We start from the raw sequence: 16,413 nt of genomic DNA on the forward strand, positions 1-16,413 counted from the left end.
TATTCAGTCTTCATTCCCAGTAAATATGTAACTCTGTTATATACATTGGGAAGGAAGTAGTTTTGAAATGGCTTTCAATGGGAAGAATTTATTAAGAATGGTTTCCTTCTTTCTTTCTTTTAAAAATAATTATATTTACAGTCCGTTGTGAAGCTTCACTTCAGTCCTCAACAGTGGATCTCCACTGAGATTTTCTGTTCTAGTTTCCCATCTTTTTCATTTGCCTCTTTGTTTTAATGAACAAATAACACTATCTGCTTTGCTAAGGTTTTGCTGAGCTGAATGTCTATTTTGGCTCTAGAAAAACCCTGGACTACAACCCTGGCATTTGGAATAGATCTTTTAATTTACTCCACAAGCCCTCTTCCCTCCTGTACCTGGCCCTGTGCTAAGCCTTACTGAACTCCAGATACAGTGTCCTGCTTCCACAACATGATCTACCATTCCCTTTCATACATTACAGTTTCAAAAGGTAAAATGAGAGATTGTTTCAGTGCAAATGCATGCACTTGGCTTAAAGCTCTCTGCAAAAACAACAAGCCTGCTCCTTATTGCTTCTTAAGAATATCAAAGTGATTGTGTTTTAAGCTCAAGAACAATTAAAAGACCCCTCTTAAGAAGTATCTCAAACTATCAGACACAATTTCCATCCCAACACAGGTTAGATCTTTCTCCTATCTGATCATCAGACACATAGGTTGAAGGGTGCCCTTTCAAAACAAAACAAAACAAAAAAGCTTTGCCCTCATTTGATTACTTCTCCACTTTTAGTTCCAACACAATGGCCTGTTACAGACTGCCAAAATGAAGCTGCTTCGGGTCTCTTTGTAGGTATGCTGTTTAAATGATGCATGCACCCTAAGAATCCAGAAGCTGCACCAAAGCTGCATTCCAGTGCTTAGGAATGGAGTGTGGCTTTGGCACAACCTCCGGACTCTTAGGACCCATGCATCATTTAAATAGCATACCTACAAAGAGACCCGAAGCAGCTTTATTTTGGCAGTCTGTAACAGGCCAATAAGTGTAAAACTAATGGTACACCCTAGTTTCACACACATCTAACAGCTTGAAAGTGCATCCACACTGCTGAATTGAAGAAGTTTGACAACATTTTAATTGCCATGACCCTATCCTATAGAATCCTAGGATTTGTAGTTTAGTGAGGCACCAGAGCTCTCTGATAGACAAAGCTAGATACTGTAGTGTACTGTAATTTTGTAGCGTGGATATACCCTAAGATACAGGGCAGAAGGTTTTTTTTTTATCTCTTCACCTATGACTTCTAGTTTCTGCAAGAAAATGTAGAAAAGAGATTTTCCTTGTAACAGAGGCCACACAATATTTGTGCATCATTCCCCTAGCACTGGGATTTGGATTATTTCTTGAAAAACATTCATTTGTCCCCAAATCCTTAGTTCTAGTTTTACTTTATAGGTGGAGGAAGGGGAGCCCATCAATTATAAGGATAATGATTGAGAATCACAAAAAGGTATCAAACAGGTAAGCATTAAGAATGAACCATATGCTCAAAATGCAAAATTAAGCAAAATTTATCTAGCTGAAAAAAATGTGAGTATTTCTACATCTCAGTTGTTGCAGCTACTTCCGAGTAATTGGACCAGTGCTTATTTGGCCCATAAGGGGAAGATATAGCAAAATATGGGTATTTGCAGTACTTGGAGAAGTTTAATTTTTTGGGACTAAGGGGCTCAACAGACTGCCCTAAGGGGCGGCTCCATACTGCCCTCTTCCTTGTCAGATCAGGGCTGCAGCAACTACACGCTGCCGCCCTGATCTGGCTTTTCCATGGCACAAAAAAGAACCTGCAAAAAGGGTGCCCTAGCAGCTGCTGTGGCATTTCAGTGCTCCTTTGGTGCAATCTGTTTAAACACTGTGCCAATGGAGCGCCATGATGCCCCGCTGTGCAATGGGGCGCACAGTGTGATGCCGGGGGGGGGGGCATGGGGCCGGCCAGCATGCATATGCCATGCACCCCCACTGCTTCCACACCGGCATATAACACCAGTGTGTATAGGCTCTAAATCCCCCAGAATCTGGGAACTATAGTCCGAAATAGTAACATTCCACAAGTGCTGAATATGCAGCATAAGAGCCATGGTGCTCTATATGAGATAATTGTACCATGTGTGACATTTTGTAAGGGTTGTTGTGTGCCTTCATGTCATTTCCTACTTATGGTGACCTTAAGATCCCTATAGCAACAGCAAGTACATATCTATACCGCTTACCAGTGTACTATGGCAGGGTTTTCTTGGTCAGATTTCTTCTGAGCTTGCTTACCTTTAAAGTCCAAAACACACTGTAGAAATAATCCAGTTGAAGATCACTTTAACTGCTCTGGTTCAATGCTAGGGAATTCTGGGAACTGTAGTTTTGTAAGGCATTTAACCTTGTCTGATGCCACAATAAACTACATCTCCCAGGATGCCCTAGTACTGAGCCAGGGCAGTTAAAGAGGTCTCAAACTGAATTGTTTCTGCAGTGTGTTTTGGACCGAAGGCTGACAGACTATGATTTTTGCAAGGTCACCTAGTGAGCTTACCTGGCTGAGCGGAGATTAGAACTCTGACCTCCCAGAATCCTAGTTCAACACTCAAACCACTACACTACATGAGCTGTTATAAGGCATTCCCTAAACTTGAGTTACCAAATGCCTCCAGAGACCATATCACAGAGTAACCATCCAGATTTTAAAGACACTTATTTTGGTTCACTTACTCACTTGAGTTCAATGACCTAGATCTGCTGTCACAATATAAATATTAAAAACAACAGTTTATGAGACCTACAACATCCTGTGCAACCATGCATTCCCTGCTTACTCCGCTCCCTGGCTCACACAGCTAAAATAGTCTGGTATGATATGCCACAGTTTCCAGTAATGTCACATTGGGAAACTGTAGTCCACAGACCATAACAGTGGGTCCTCAACCTACTTCAATGGCCCATTCCTGCCTTAAGCAATCTCTTTGTACCATCAGTTTTATTCCAAAAGGCATTTTAGCAATACCAGCTAGAAGACATTTGTGAGACTGCCATAACTAATAATGGATTTCACCTCCACGCCTCTAAAAACTCACCAGCCCAAAATGTCCACACTCCCTTAGCCACAACTATCAACTCCCCCCATATTGTTATAGTGTATATCAATGTTATAGTTTTTGGTGGGTTCTCTTCTAGAACATGGCCACATAGCCCGAAAAACCCACCCAAAACTACGGATGCCGGCCATGAAAACCTTCAACTTCACATGTATCTATGTTGTCTGCAGTCAAATCATATGTGGTTATGATAAAGATAACAGCGTCATCAAATGTGAATGAACATAATATGAATCTTTGTACTTTGGTTCTGAGCTGCCAAACTGCAATGCAGATAAGGTTTACAACTTCCAAAAAAAATGTTCTGCAGTCACAGATATGGTAAGTTATTTTTTACACACAGGTTGAAAAAGACCCAACAGACTAGTTGTTGCTGTTGTTAATTTATATTTTGCCTTTTCCACAGATCTGGAATTCTAGGACATTTACAAACGTTAAAACAGATATAGCTAAAAGGACACATCATAAAAAAGTTAAAATAAAATTAAACTATTAAGAGAATTAAATGACATGCCCTTTGGGATATCGACAATACAGCCATTCTTAAGGTCCCTTTTCCTGTCAGACATCATAAGCCAACCAAAAGAAAAAGCTTTTCATTGGCCTGTTGAAGGATAGCAAATTAGGTCCCAGTCTAGCCTCTCTGAGATGGGAATTACAGATCCTGAGAGCAGCCACAGAGAAGGCCTTTCTCTGATGTACCTGTGAGGATGCTGAGACAGAGAAAAAGGCCTCCCAAGAAAATCTTAGAACATGGGTAGGCTCACATGTGGAGACAGAGTCCTCAGGGTGCATGGACCTAAGCTATATAGAGCTTCAGAGGCCATAACTAGCATTTTGAATTGTGCCCAGAAACAGCCAATGAAAATATTCCAATGAGGAAGTTTTATGCACCCTATTGACACACCAGTTAAGAATCTGGTAGGAGCTCTTTGGCCCACCTGACATTTCTGAGCCCCTAAAGGAGCATGTTACAATTTTCTCTCCTGAAGCCCTTCACTGATACAGCAGTGTACAGTAGCCTGTACAGATGAAAACTCCTGTCATGGTAATGGGTGATATTTGTGTATGTGCAGGTTAATAAATGTTTCTGGACAGCTGGATGTATTGATATAGACAAGCCATGTTCCTCCATTTCCACAGCAGCTTTCCCAAAGTCACTCAACCATTAGTTTTGTAGCAGGGGAGACACAACTCATATCTATAAAATTCAAAGCTTAAAAAAGACATTTTAGGAACTGCTCCCACTCCCCACCTCCAGACAGTGTGACCAAAAAGGTAACTTTCCCATGCTCTGATAAAATGACTATGAAATTTGTTTCTTAAAGGGCTCGAGCCCTTTCTCTGATTTGCAACATGGTGATCTTAACATACAGTACACTTTTTGTATGTTCTATTGCTTATTCATGTGGAGGGAGAGCTGAGATCCTAATGTATCATTAAAATAATAAGAACAAACCCACAGATGAGCAGTGCTTTTCAAAACAAGAGCTCAGGCAATAATACACCTTTTTTAAATGGACAGTAGAGAGCAGCATGATGATGTTCAGGAGATTTTTCCCCCCCTTAAAGGCGACAGATTGCAAACCAAGATCATCTCAAAGTATGTATCAATTGAGGCTCAAATCAAAGCTGAACACAGTTGCCAAAAATAATAACAGCTTTCTTGCTTTTTCTGACTTGGACTTCAAATTCCTTCTTCAGTGTGGGGTGCTATTGAAATGAGAAAAATTGCTTGACTGTCTGATGTGCAATTACCTTATGAACAGCCCTGGGGGGGACGACCAAAGCGTCTGCAACATAACTGTGCAGAACAGTAAACACAGAAGAAAAAGTGGCATATTTTTGTAGGCTGTCACAACAACGTGACATTATGTACTGTTCATAACAGAATGATGAGGACGATTACGCAGCCTCACAACAAACTCTGCTTCCAATGGCATTCCAGCAGAAACCCTGAATTCTTCCCCCCCCCACACAATATTAATATTAATAATAATCACACAATCCCATATTTTGTTTCCTCCTCTCTCCTGCGCCTTTAAAGAGTTTTCAGAGAAAGTGCGGTAAAATGGAAATCTGCCTCACAAAAGACACAACTCTGTCTTATCATGAAGACAAGTCGTAAACCCAGAGGAAAGCTTCCCCTGTTTTTAAAAGGCTCACACTCCTCCATACTGATGCAGGGGGAGCATTGGCAACACAGACAAGCTGAAGAAGAGCATGGGATGAACAGAGCTCTCAGTGCCTGGAGAGTCTTTTCCCTTGTAATGAAGTGGGGAAATAATAATGAGGGGCTTGAAGCATTTCTCCTCACCAGAGCAATTACAGGGATGCCTCCTTCCCATTGTGCCTCTCTCCAGAGGGAGGGAGACAGCAGCCCAGGAAGAAGGCAGAGAGGGAAACCTGCCCCCATCAGCTCCCTCTTCCCCCCTTTTGCCAATCCCTGCCTTCTCCCAACACACCTGTTTTGTGGATGGAGAGGTGGGTGCCCTCCAGAGCCAGCTTACCCCTCAAAGGGTCTACAGGGGGAGAGGTGCCACCCACTTTTTTAAAAGGGGAGTATATAGGAGAGGGAGAGCCAGTGTGGTGGAGCACTTTGAGCACTGGACTGTGACCCTGGAGATCTGGGTTCGAATCCCTGCTCAACCATGGAAACTCAGGATGATCTTGGGCAAGTCACACCCTCTCAGCCTCAGAGGAAAACAAAGGCAAAGCCCATTCTGAAGAACTCTGGCCACGAAAGCCCCCCCCCCCTTGACAAGTTAGCCTCAGCTTGCCATAAGTCAAACCCTCTTTGAACAAATCCAAACAAAAACCATGGTATAATAATAATCATAATAACAATAATAAATTATTTATTTATAGCCCTTCCAATCACAGAGAATTCGGGCGAGTAGTTCCTTTATTGGCCAACCAAAATGCACAATAGACTTGTTGCGAGCTTTCGAAGCTCCCTGGGCTTCTTCATCCAGCAAAATATTACAAAGCAAACAGGAGAAAGAAAGAAAGAAAGAACAATTCGAGGTGTTAGTCATGTGCTTTGCATGTTGTTTCAGTCCTTAGTAAAGATGTTATGATGGGGAGTATAACATGGATCTCTTCAAGAAATCCCCCTGATAGGTTTGCCTTTAAAGTCGCCAAAGGACTTGAAGGCACACAACAAACAACAACAACAACAACAAGGAGGAGGAGGGGGAGGGGAGGGGGACGCGTCTGTGGCGGAAGGCACTGAAAGGCATTGTTCTTGTGCGGCTTGAAGTCGTCCCCGACTGATGGCGACCCTCAGGCTAGGAGCCTCTCCGGGAGTTTCCTTGGCATTTGGCAAGATCTGTCCAGAGAGAACAGCTTCTCCGGCTCCAGCATAAACACCCGCCGGAGGACCCCGGGCAAGTCACACTCTCTCAGCTTCGGAGGCTGGCAATGGCCAACCCTCCTCAAGAAACTTGCCAAGGAAAACCCAGGAGAGGGTGGCCATAAGTCAGAAATGGGAGGCGCAGAACAACACCAAGGAGGCCAGAGGTTCACCCCCTTTGCCTGCTTCCAGCCCTAACCCTCACCTAGTGCTCTGAGGCCCAGGAGGGAGGGAGGGAGGGGCGGCCAAAGCCCGGCTGAGGCGAAGGCTGGGAGGGAAGGCTTGCCCCTTGCCCCCCTCCCAGTGTTGCCAGGCGATCCTCGCCTCTCGGGTGACCCGGGTCCTCCTTTTCCAGGACGCGTCCTCCATTTTCTCCCCTTCCTCCGTCCAGAAGGACTTCCAACAGCTCCCCCATTGTGAGCATGGACAGACAGAGCGGGGTTCGAGTCCCATCTCGGCCACGACCGCCGTCCACTCACAGCCTCTCGGCCTCAGAGGAAAGGAGGAGGAACAAGACCAACAGCAAAAGGGGGACAAACCTTGCCCCGAGGGGAAAAGTAAACACAACGACTCACAACGTCGGTCCGCCGCCCCCGCCTTAGAGTCTCCTTGAAGGCACCCAGGAGACAAGGAGACTCAGCCAGCAGGGAAAGCCCCCTGAGGCGGGTGACACTCTCTCAGCCTCAGGGGAGGCCACGGCGACAAAGAAACCAGAAATAAAAAGTAGAGGTTCCCCACCGCCATGAACCGCGAAGGACTTGAAGAAGGCACCCAACCAAAGGCGGAGACGGAGGCAGGGTTGGGTCCTCAGCTCAGCCAAGGAAACCCCCGGGTGACCTCGAGCAGGTCACACTCTCTCAGCCTCAGGGGAAGCCAGGGCGGCAGGCAAACCTTCCCGCCGAGAGAAACAAGAAACCCAGGAGAGAGGGTCGCCGTTGCGCCAGGAGTCGGCAAGGGCTGGAAGGCACCCGACAGAAAAGAGGAACGAGACAGAAACAGGAAGGAAGGCTTTCCTTTGCTCGGCGTCCTCCTTGGGGCGTCCTCCATTCCGTCCTCCCGGGCCCCATCCCCAGGAGAGCCACTCACCTCGCCCGGCAAAGCCCTCCCGCCTCCAGCCCTCGGGGCGCCCGGCCGAGCCTCCATCATCCCTTCCAGCCGCCTCCTTTGCCCTGGCTGCATCCGCCCCCTTCCCGCCGCCGCTCAGGAGGACCCCCGCCCCCCCGAGGAGGATGGAGGGACCGAGGAGGAGGAGGAGAAGCAGAAGCCCAGGCCAGCCCCAGAGAAGAGGAGGAAGGCTGTGCGCGGAGGGAGGGAGAGGAGCCGGAGAAGGAGAAGAAGGAGCGCTTCTTGTGGCCGCTTGGGCAAGAGACCCCTCCTCCTCCTCCTCCTCCTCCTCCTCTTCCTCTGAGGGACTTAGCGCCTGTTCTTCTTTTCCCACAGCCAGAGTGTGTCTAAGGAAGGACTAAGTTCCCCTCCTCCAGCTAAAATAATACGATATTAAATATAAAACAGGGCAAACCCAATTACAGGGGAATCCTCCTCAGAGGAAACATTGCCACAAGGGTGACCAGGAGTCGACAAGGACTTGAAGGCACGCAATAACACACAACAACAATACACACAACAGAGGCATGCCGCCTAGCCCACCCTCCTCTGTTTTCCTTCCAGCCGCTTCCCTCCATTTCTAGCCCACACCACCAGCTTTTGTGAGGAAAGAAAGGGACAGCTGAGCTTTGTGTCACTTTTTGGGCGCCTTCTCTGGGAGTGTGGAGCCCCTTTCCCTGTATGGAGAGGGCAAAGAGGGGTCTGAGAGTGCATCCACACTGGGTAAATAACCCCGGTTTGGCACCACGCTTAACAACTGTGGCTCAAGGCTCTGGAATTCTGGGGGTGCACCTCTGGTGCCACAACAAACTACAACCCCCAGAATTCCAGAGTCTTGAGCCACAGTTGTTAAGCGTGGTGCCAAACCGGGGTTATTTATACCGTGTGAATGGCTTAATTCACAATACATAATAATTTTTGAGCCGAAGCAATGAAGCAATTTCAACTTTAATCCCTCTACCTTTTAAACCGGATCACAAATCATTTTGAATTGGTTCAAACGACCCTGGTTCCCACTTAATCCAAATCACTGTACCAATTCCTAGAAAGGGGGGGGGGCATGCTCCAGACCCATTTAACCCACATCTTTTTGATGCTGATTTTTTCCCCCGCTTCTTTTTTGATAAATTGATTTTGCACAAGTGTGATCAGAATCTATTCAAATTTGCGCTTTGGCCGACTGGAACTGAATCATTTTGAATCAGTGCATTCATGAATGGGAACCACAAGGGGGTTATTTTGATGCCAGAAAATGACAGAAAATGCGATGGGGCAAGTATAACGTAAACCATGATCCAAAGTCAAATCAGTCCATCAATTCGGATCATACACTGATTTATCTGTAAGTGGGAATGAGGCTTTAGTGCCAAATAGATGTTCCCACTAAAACCGCAACTCAATCTGCCCAATTCGCTCCACGTCGCATTCACATTTGTCAATAGGATCAGCTCAAAATGGAATTGCGTCACAGAGGTGACTGCGCCACAGGGAACCGAATCCAATTGACAGCGCATCCACACTTGGGCTGAAACAATTCATTTAAAAAGATGCAGGGAATGCTGCGGATATGGAAGACTCAGTTTAAATGGGTTTAGCACTGCGCCTGCCCCCGGCAAACTGTGCTTGAAAATAAACCGGTTTATTATGTAGTGTGAATGAGGCCGATGTTAGCCTGGGAGGCAATAAGGTTCGTGCTTTGGAAGGGCCCCCATCGGAAATAGCTCTCAGGCCTCCCCTCCTGAAGAAAAACATTTCTGCTCCTCTTGCTTTTTTGCCCCTGGTGGGAGGAAGAGCCCTGGCACTGAGAAAAATCATTTTAATTTCCCAATTTGATTAAATTTCATGCAGCGATGGCGTTCGAGCAAAATGAGCAGAGGCATTATATATACTTAGAGGTATCCTGTGCTACAGGGTGGAAAACCAGAGGAGTGTTTGAAATCCATAATTACAATTATGGAATTGAATTATTTAATACACACACGCACACAACTCTCTTTCTCTCTCTTTAGGTCTGTATCATCTTAAGACATGTAAATCTAACAAGAGCTCCCTTTCTCTTGAGAAATCCATTGGAGCCACATCTTGCGCACCCTTTGGACTGCAATACACAATGCTGTGATGGTGCTTTCTTTTTTACACCTCCATTTCATAGCCCTGCATCTTTTACATGTTCCCTAATAGCATCTCAGCCATTCTTTCATTAATAAATCATTTTAAGGATGGTTAAGGAGTGGAATTGGGGGAAACAAACCCAACCCTTACTGAAAATAGTTTCTTGGAAAGTAAACGGTTGTGGCAGTTGTCCATGTGCATGTTGTTTGCGATTGTTTTTTATTTCCCTAGAAAATATCGTCATAATAACAAATAACCTAATGAGGGCTTTTATTTTAGTTTTCTTCTTCTTCTTTAGCATGGCTTCTCTCAGTCACCCATGAAAATTTAATGAGGCATTTAGGGCTGCTACCTTCAGAGTCAATGAGCTGAGCATATGTAGTCTAATGCACTTGCTGCTAAGGCAATAGGTCTACTGCGAGCAGATCAGAAGTCATAGAGATGCTATCTTTTCAACACAAAATTCACGACCCATTAAACCTATTCTATGATAGCAGCTTCTCTACAAATAGCACCCTCTCTGTCCCTTACAAAATAGAGGCATTCACACAGCTTCCTGAGAGACCCATGCATTAAAACTAAAGAAAGCATATTTGAGAAATTGTGGGAGAGCCTGTTTCACTGATCTGTTTTTTAAAAAACTGAAAAGGTGGTTCACAATCAGGAGAACCTAATCCTTAATCCCACAGAGTTACACAAAAAAATCTCGGCTGAAAGGATACTTCATAGACTGTTTTCCTACCAGAAAGGTAATTCAAAGGAAGGATTTGCATTCATTTATTTCACTTTTAAATGCAACAAAACTGGCTGACTTTTTTCAGTGCATTTTCACACACAGCAAAAATATGATAACGACCAAGCTTGATAATTTCCAGATAATCTGCACATTACTTCTGAGTGAAATTGTTCTTTGTGTAGGAAAAATATAACACATAAAGTGATTCTTTGCATATGTCATTTTCATACAGGATCTGTTTATCAGTCTCCTTGAACAGATCAAGCTGCAACACTCTCTGGAAGCCAAGACGACCAAATTGAGACTGTTATACCTTGGCCACATCATGAGAAGGCATGACTCATTAAAATAAACAATAATACAGTACTAGGAAAGGTACAGGGCAGAGGAAAGAGAGGAAGGCCACACACTAGATGAATAAACTCAGGAAGATAACAGGTCTGAATCTGCAGGATCTAAGCAAGCAGTGGAGGGCAGCGGGTCATGGAGATGTTTCATCCACAAGATAGCCATGCATCAAGGTTGACTTGAGGGAAGTTAACAAAAACAAAACTAGAACATCATCTTAATAACAAAAATAACTCTAACAACAGACAAGCATCTGATCCCTAAAACTGCCTGCAACCTATGAACCAATCCCTGTATTGATCCCTGCTACACTACATATGAAAGCAGAGGAATAATGAAACACATGGACATTTTAGCTGGCTTTACATGTTCAGCACTTGAAGAGAAAGGGACAAAATGACTGCATTACTTCCCCCATCTCCAACATCCACACATTAGGCTGCATCTCCAACAGAAGACTTCTTAGGTTCTTTGTATGTTGAATCACAGATGTCTAATATGGGATCATCAGGGAGAGGGTTTGTGGCAGTCATTCATCTTGTGGAGCAGAAGAAGGACCTCAGTGGACCCTTCCCACTTATATAACATGTGAATGAAGCTTCTTTGAGAGCATGATAAGATTAGACAAAGTTACTATGAATTTAGAAAAGCATCAAATAATTCACATCCAATCTGGTCTAGGGGTTTGAGCATTGGTCTAGGATTCTAGAATTCAAATACTCAGTGGGGCATGGAAACCTGATGAATAACCTTGGGGAAGTCATACTCTCCCAACCTCTGAGGAAGCAATGAGAAATGCCCTCGGGGGGGGGGGGGGGATGATAAGAGCCCCCCCCCCCCCCCGGATGGGTCATCTTATGGTTGCCATATGTTGTAAGCAACTTGAAGGCACACAACAACAAAAGCGAATTCCCCAGATATGTATTAAAAATTCAAAGGCATATTCTAAAATGAAACTGTCTTTCAGTATACCTAGGTATAAATACAGCGTGGCATTTCAGAAGAAATAAGCATATTTATGAACTGTGGTGGAGGTGAAATAGCAGCAGTTGTTCTAGTAAGCAGGTTTTCTGTCCTTTGTAGCAATATAAGACCTTGTGGTTATACAGTTATCAAACTGTTTTATATCTGGTCCTTAAAAAGTACACCTCACCTTCCCACATTCAGTGCTCAAGGGGACTTTGTTGCTGGTGTTGGTGGTGTGTGCTTTCAAGTCATTTCCCACTTATGATGAACCTATCATGGTGTTTCCTGGGGGTGAAGGTGTGTGGCTTGACCAAAGTCACCCAGCAGGTTTCCATCGCAGAGCCAGGATTCAAACCCTGGTCTCAAGAGTCATAGTCCAATGCTCAATCCACTACACCAGGGGTAGGCAACCTGCGGCCCGCGGGCCGGATGCGGCCCGGCGAGGCCTTGGGACCGGCCCCAGCCCAGTCCTGCCGCCGATTGCCGCCGGGGCCTTTGGCCTCTCGCATGCAGGGGCAAGGGGGGCAATTGTCTATAGATGCCTCAGAAACATGCATTTATATTAACATTTTTTAAAAAATCAGCAAAATTTTTTGCGTGTCCTCCACTTTTTTTAAAAAAAGTGTCCACCATTTGAAAATGTTGTCCTACATTTGTCTCGGTTTATTTATTTATTTAAATTTTTAAAAAATTATTTAATTATTTATTTTTTGGCTTCGGCCCCCCAATTGTCTGAGGGACAGCAACCCGGCCCCCAGCTCAAAAAGGTTGCCTACCCCTGCACTACACCATACTAGCTCTCACACAGCAATGATCCATAGCAGTAATAATCTCTGTGTGACATGTTCCACACAAAAAATAAATTTTAGGACGATATTCACCATACTGCTGGTGCTTATTTCTCAGTCAAAGTACCCCAGAACTCAGACTACATTCTATTTTATTGTAGGAAACAAGACTTCACTCAGTCAAAAACTGTAGATGTTATATGTAATGAGAGAGAGAGAGAGAGAGAGAGAGAGAGAGAGTGTACCTACATGATTACCAAATGAGTCACAGTCCAATACAATTTGGCAATTTATTGTTGTTGTTATTGTTTTTCACATCCAACCTACCTCTCCTCCAAGCAGTGCATACCTTTTATGTCGGCTTCTCAGCTTTAGTATTACAATAAGTAATAGATAACTGCCCACAGGGGAATTTGAACTGGGTAAGGATTTGAACCAGTTCTTACAACATTCCTAGTCCATCACTAAACCATTTCACCACATTGTCTTTTTTAAACAGATTGATTTTAATGGCATCATGTATGCCTAACACTGTCCTGGACTGTACAAATAAAACATAAACCCCTTTGCCAGTGGCATCACTAGGGAGGTGCAGGGAGTGAAGCCTGCGCCAACTGATACCCCAGAAGGGGGTGACACTGGTCGAGCCCTCGTCTTCATGTGCCTCTTCTGACTTTGCCACAGCAGCAAATGAGAGGCCCAAGTGCCTTTTTCCTGGATTTACTTCTACCACCACAATGAAAAAGAAGGCCAAACACATCCTTTTGGTTGCTGGTACCTGCCCCTCAATAGTCCCCCCTACACCAAATGACACCAGGAGTGGGGACACCACTGCTCTTTGCTATGACCATTCTTTAGGATTTAATCCTAAATTGTGTCTTCTCTGATGATTACAGCTTCATACAGGTATTTTGATATACAATAGAGACCTTATTTATGAAAAATATTTTAAAAAAACTTTCAATCAGAGTAGTCAGGTTGGTGCTGGCAACTGGAATTTGCCATGCGCACACACGTCAGTGTGTGTGTGTGTATGTGTGTGTGTGTATATACATATATACATATATACCTAAATATAAAAGAACAAAATAGCTCATGAGACTTCAATGTGAATGCAAATGAACTTGCTGGTAATTATACTGTGCAATTTTCTATTTAAAAAAAAAAAATAAAAAATTGAACAGACCTGAAATGTAATTTGAATTGCAATTCTTCATTGTACCCTTTCATTATGCAAGAGTTACCATAAGCAATCTGTTCCAATTTAATGCGAAATATTTTTAGTTCATAACTTTCCAATGAAGGTAATTGAATGAGGACATTTAAATGCTCATGGATCTTTCTCCCAAACAGGCAGAGTCAAACAAGAACACTCTTGTAAAAATTCCACATGCAATCTTGCAAGGTCTATTTAAGTATGACATTTTTAGTTTAATAGCATTTATTCCCAGGAAAGCATGGAGTACAGAGATTTACTCCTCAAAAAGTAAGTGCAAGAATCGCAGACTCAGCAAAGATTTAGTAGAAGAAATTAATGGTGGATTGCAAGACAAGTAAACAAGGTAATATCATTATGAATTCAGTTCATCAATCAATGTAGATTAACATTTAGTTTTTCTGAGAAATCATCAGATAATTCTCTCATAATGAAAGGCTATATCAAATCTCAATGTGCCCAATTAGTTTTTGATAATAGAGCACACTCTTTGTACTTTTCTTACCGTCAGTTTCTACAGGCCTCCAATTTCATAACCATTCTTTCAGTTCAATTGTGCTTTTATATTCTTATATTTATTTTGCATGTGTGGCTCTTCACATACTCTGACCACCCATGTTATTTTTCCCATCACTGCTAGTAGGATGGGAACCATTGCAACTGGTGTCCTTCTCAAGTCAGGCCAGTAATACCAGAACCTCAAAGTTATAGGAACAACTATCAATGTGGCTATATCAAATATAAATGGTGCTCTGACAACTAATATCATGGGCAGGTGCTGCATTGCATGTGATATGGGTTTTCTGACATTACTGGAGCCATAAAGATGCCAGCTACAGTGCTTTCCAGGCTGCCAGAGTAATCTTATTTTTCCTATTCATCTTGATCTTTTAACCAAAGACAAAACTGCATTTAGGCTTTCTCTCTTCCACTCTGTGAATCCAGTTCCCTCACTCACAGATCTTGTCAGCAGTGGTCTGCCTGTAGAAAATATTCAGCCTCCACTGGATGCCAATTTTGGCAGTCCATCCTGGGAACCTTGTAATTGAACTGATTGGCTTTTGCCCACAAATATCTGCATACAATCAGTTAAAGGGACAGGCTAACAGCCAGTGCTCAGAAACCTCAGAATATGCTAAGAACAACCAGAGTATCACCACAGCATTGTGTTGCTTGGATTAGAACTCAGTATAGGCCAAAGATTTTTCAAGGCACAGTTATGTGCTAAAACGCCTAATGAGTCTGAAATCTTATATTGAGAAGATCCAAAATTTGTTCTCAGAGTAAGCCCCATTGAACTCAGGTGCAATGACACAATGGCAATGACAGATACCTACACTCCCAAGTCAAGGTTCAATGTGCTTTAACATTCTTGGGCAGAAATATTGACAACTAATCTGAATATTTTACTAGAACTGAATATAGGCTAGAGGGCAACCAACATTGTTTCCTTGCACTGATATTTTCAATGTAATTTTTAAACAAAACAAAACAACAATAAAAAACATCCCAAATTATGCGTGCACTCCACAGTTAGATACCACTTTAACTGAAATAGCTAATTTCATGGATTCATTTTATGACATCCTCGAATTTTTTATTAGGTGAGATATTCAGAATTCACCACCAGATTGCTCCAGTAATTCTTCTGAATTACAAGCACCACAGCTCTCTGGCAGAAAATTCTAAAATAGCAAAACCCCCAGGTTTCTGTATGATGGATCCATGGCAATTGCTCCTAGCTGTTTAGTGTACCTACATTTTAGCATGACAATCAAGATAAGTTTTCACAGAATCCTTTCAGTTTCTTTAGGTTCATTACTGGCTTGTTTGTGTTTGCCATTGCTATAACTTGCAGATGGGAGTGATCTGTTGAGGTACATAGAGGGAGGAACGTCACAGACCCTCTGCTGTTTTTGTTTTAGGAGAAAGGAAGGTAAGATTAGAATCCGTTCACGTCCTTCTTTGCATAACTATATGTGATTCTGGAAAGAAAAGTTGTTGGAGTTTATCACATGTGACGAATTTCTCTTAATTTCGAATGAAAAGAAAGTGGGGCCAGAACACATTCATGTAAATTCACAAGTTTAGCGAAATTATGTGAATACTCATTGCATTCGAACTGGCTCCCTATTGCCAAAAATAGCATGCCATTGCCCAAATTTGCATGTGACAGTCTATCACACAATAATGTGAAACCCCATGATTGCACTCGGACTGACTTCCCATTGCCCGAATTTGCGTGTAGTGGGTTATCACGCAATAACGTTAAACCCCATGATTGCATTCAGATTATACTTCCAATTTCCCGTGTCTGATAAACTCAGTTGTTTTGTGATCAGGGTAGATGGCACCCTTTGCCTTTCAGATTGGTTCCTCAGTATATCCATTCCTTCTGTATACATGAGTGCTGTTAGACTTCAGAAATTTTTCATACACATTACAAAATCTATTCTTTACAGACAAGCCTCCTATATGACTGCGTCTTCTCAGACCTACAAGACAGAGACAAACTCTTGGATTTATGAAAGGCATTTCTCAGACTACAATACTGACCTAAAGAGGTGAAGAAACAAATTGACAAGGCACACTTAAAACCCGGGAACTATTGCTAAAAGACAGACCAAATCCACAAAATTAAAGAGCACCTGGGGTTCACCTATAGT

The 16,413-nt window shown here is 43.3% G+C and overlaps 1 protein-coding gene across 11 annotated transcripts in view; it reads right to left on the reverse strand.

Moving 5' to 3' along the window:
- Positions 1 to 16,413, reverse strand: part of DAB1 (DAB adaptor protein 1) — an 831,182-nt gene that overhangs the window by 283,073 nt on the left and 531,696 nt on the right. The window contains exon 1 of one of the 11 annotated variants that reach the window (XM_089515254.1): positions 7,564 to 7,665. The exons of 9 other annotated variants lie outside the window; for them this stretch is intronic. The gene's annotated coding sequence lies outside the window, so the exon portion shown is untranslated. Of the gene's footprint in view, positions 1 to 5,439; positions 5,463 to 7,563; positions 7,666 to 16,413 lie in introns of those variants that run through there. One more of the 11 variants, XM_089515256.1, reaches the window with a different exon arrangement.

This window comes from Sceloporus occidentalis, unplaced genomic scaffold, assembly GCF_023333645.1.
Source record: "Sceloporus occidentalis isolate IW3139 unplaced genomic scaffold, rSceOcc1.0.p SCAF_3, whole genome shotgun sequence".
Lineage (NCBI taxonomy): Eukaryota > Metazoa > Chordata > Lepidosauria > Squamata > Phrynosomatidae > Sceloporus > Sceloporus occidentalis.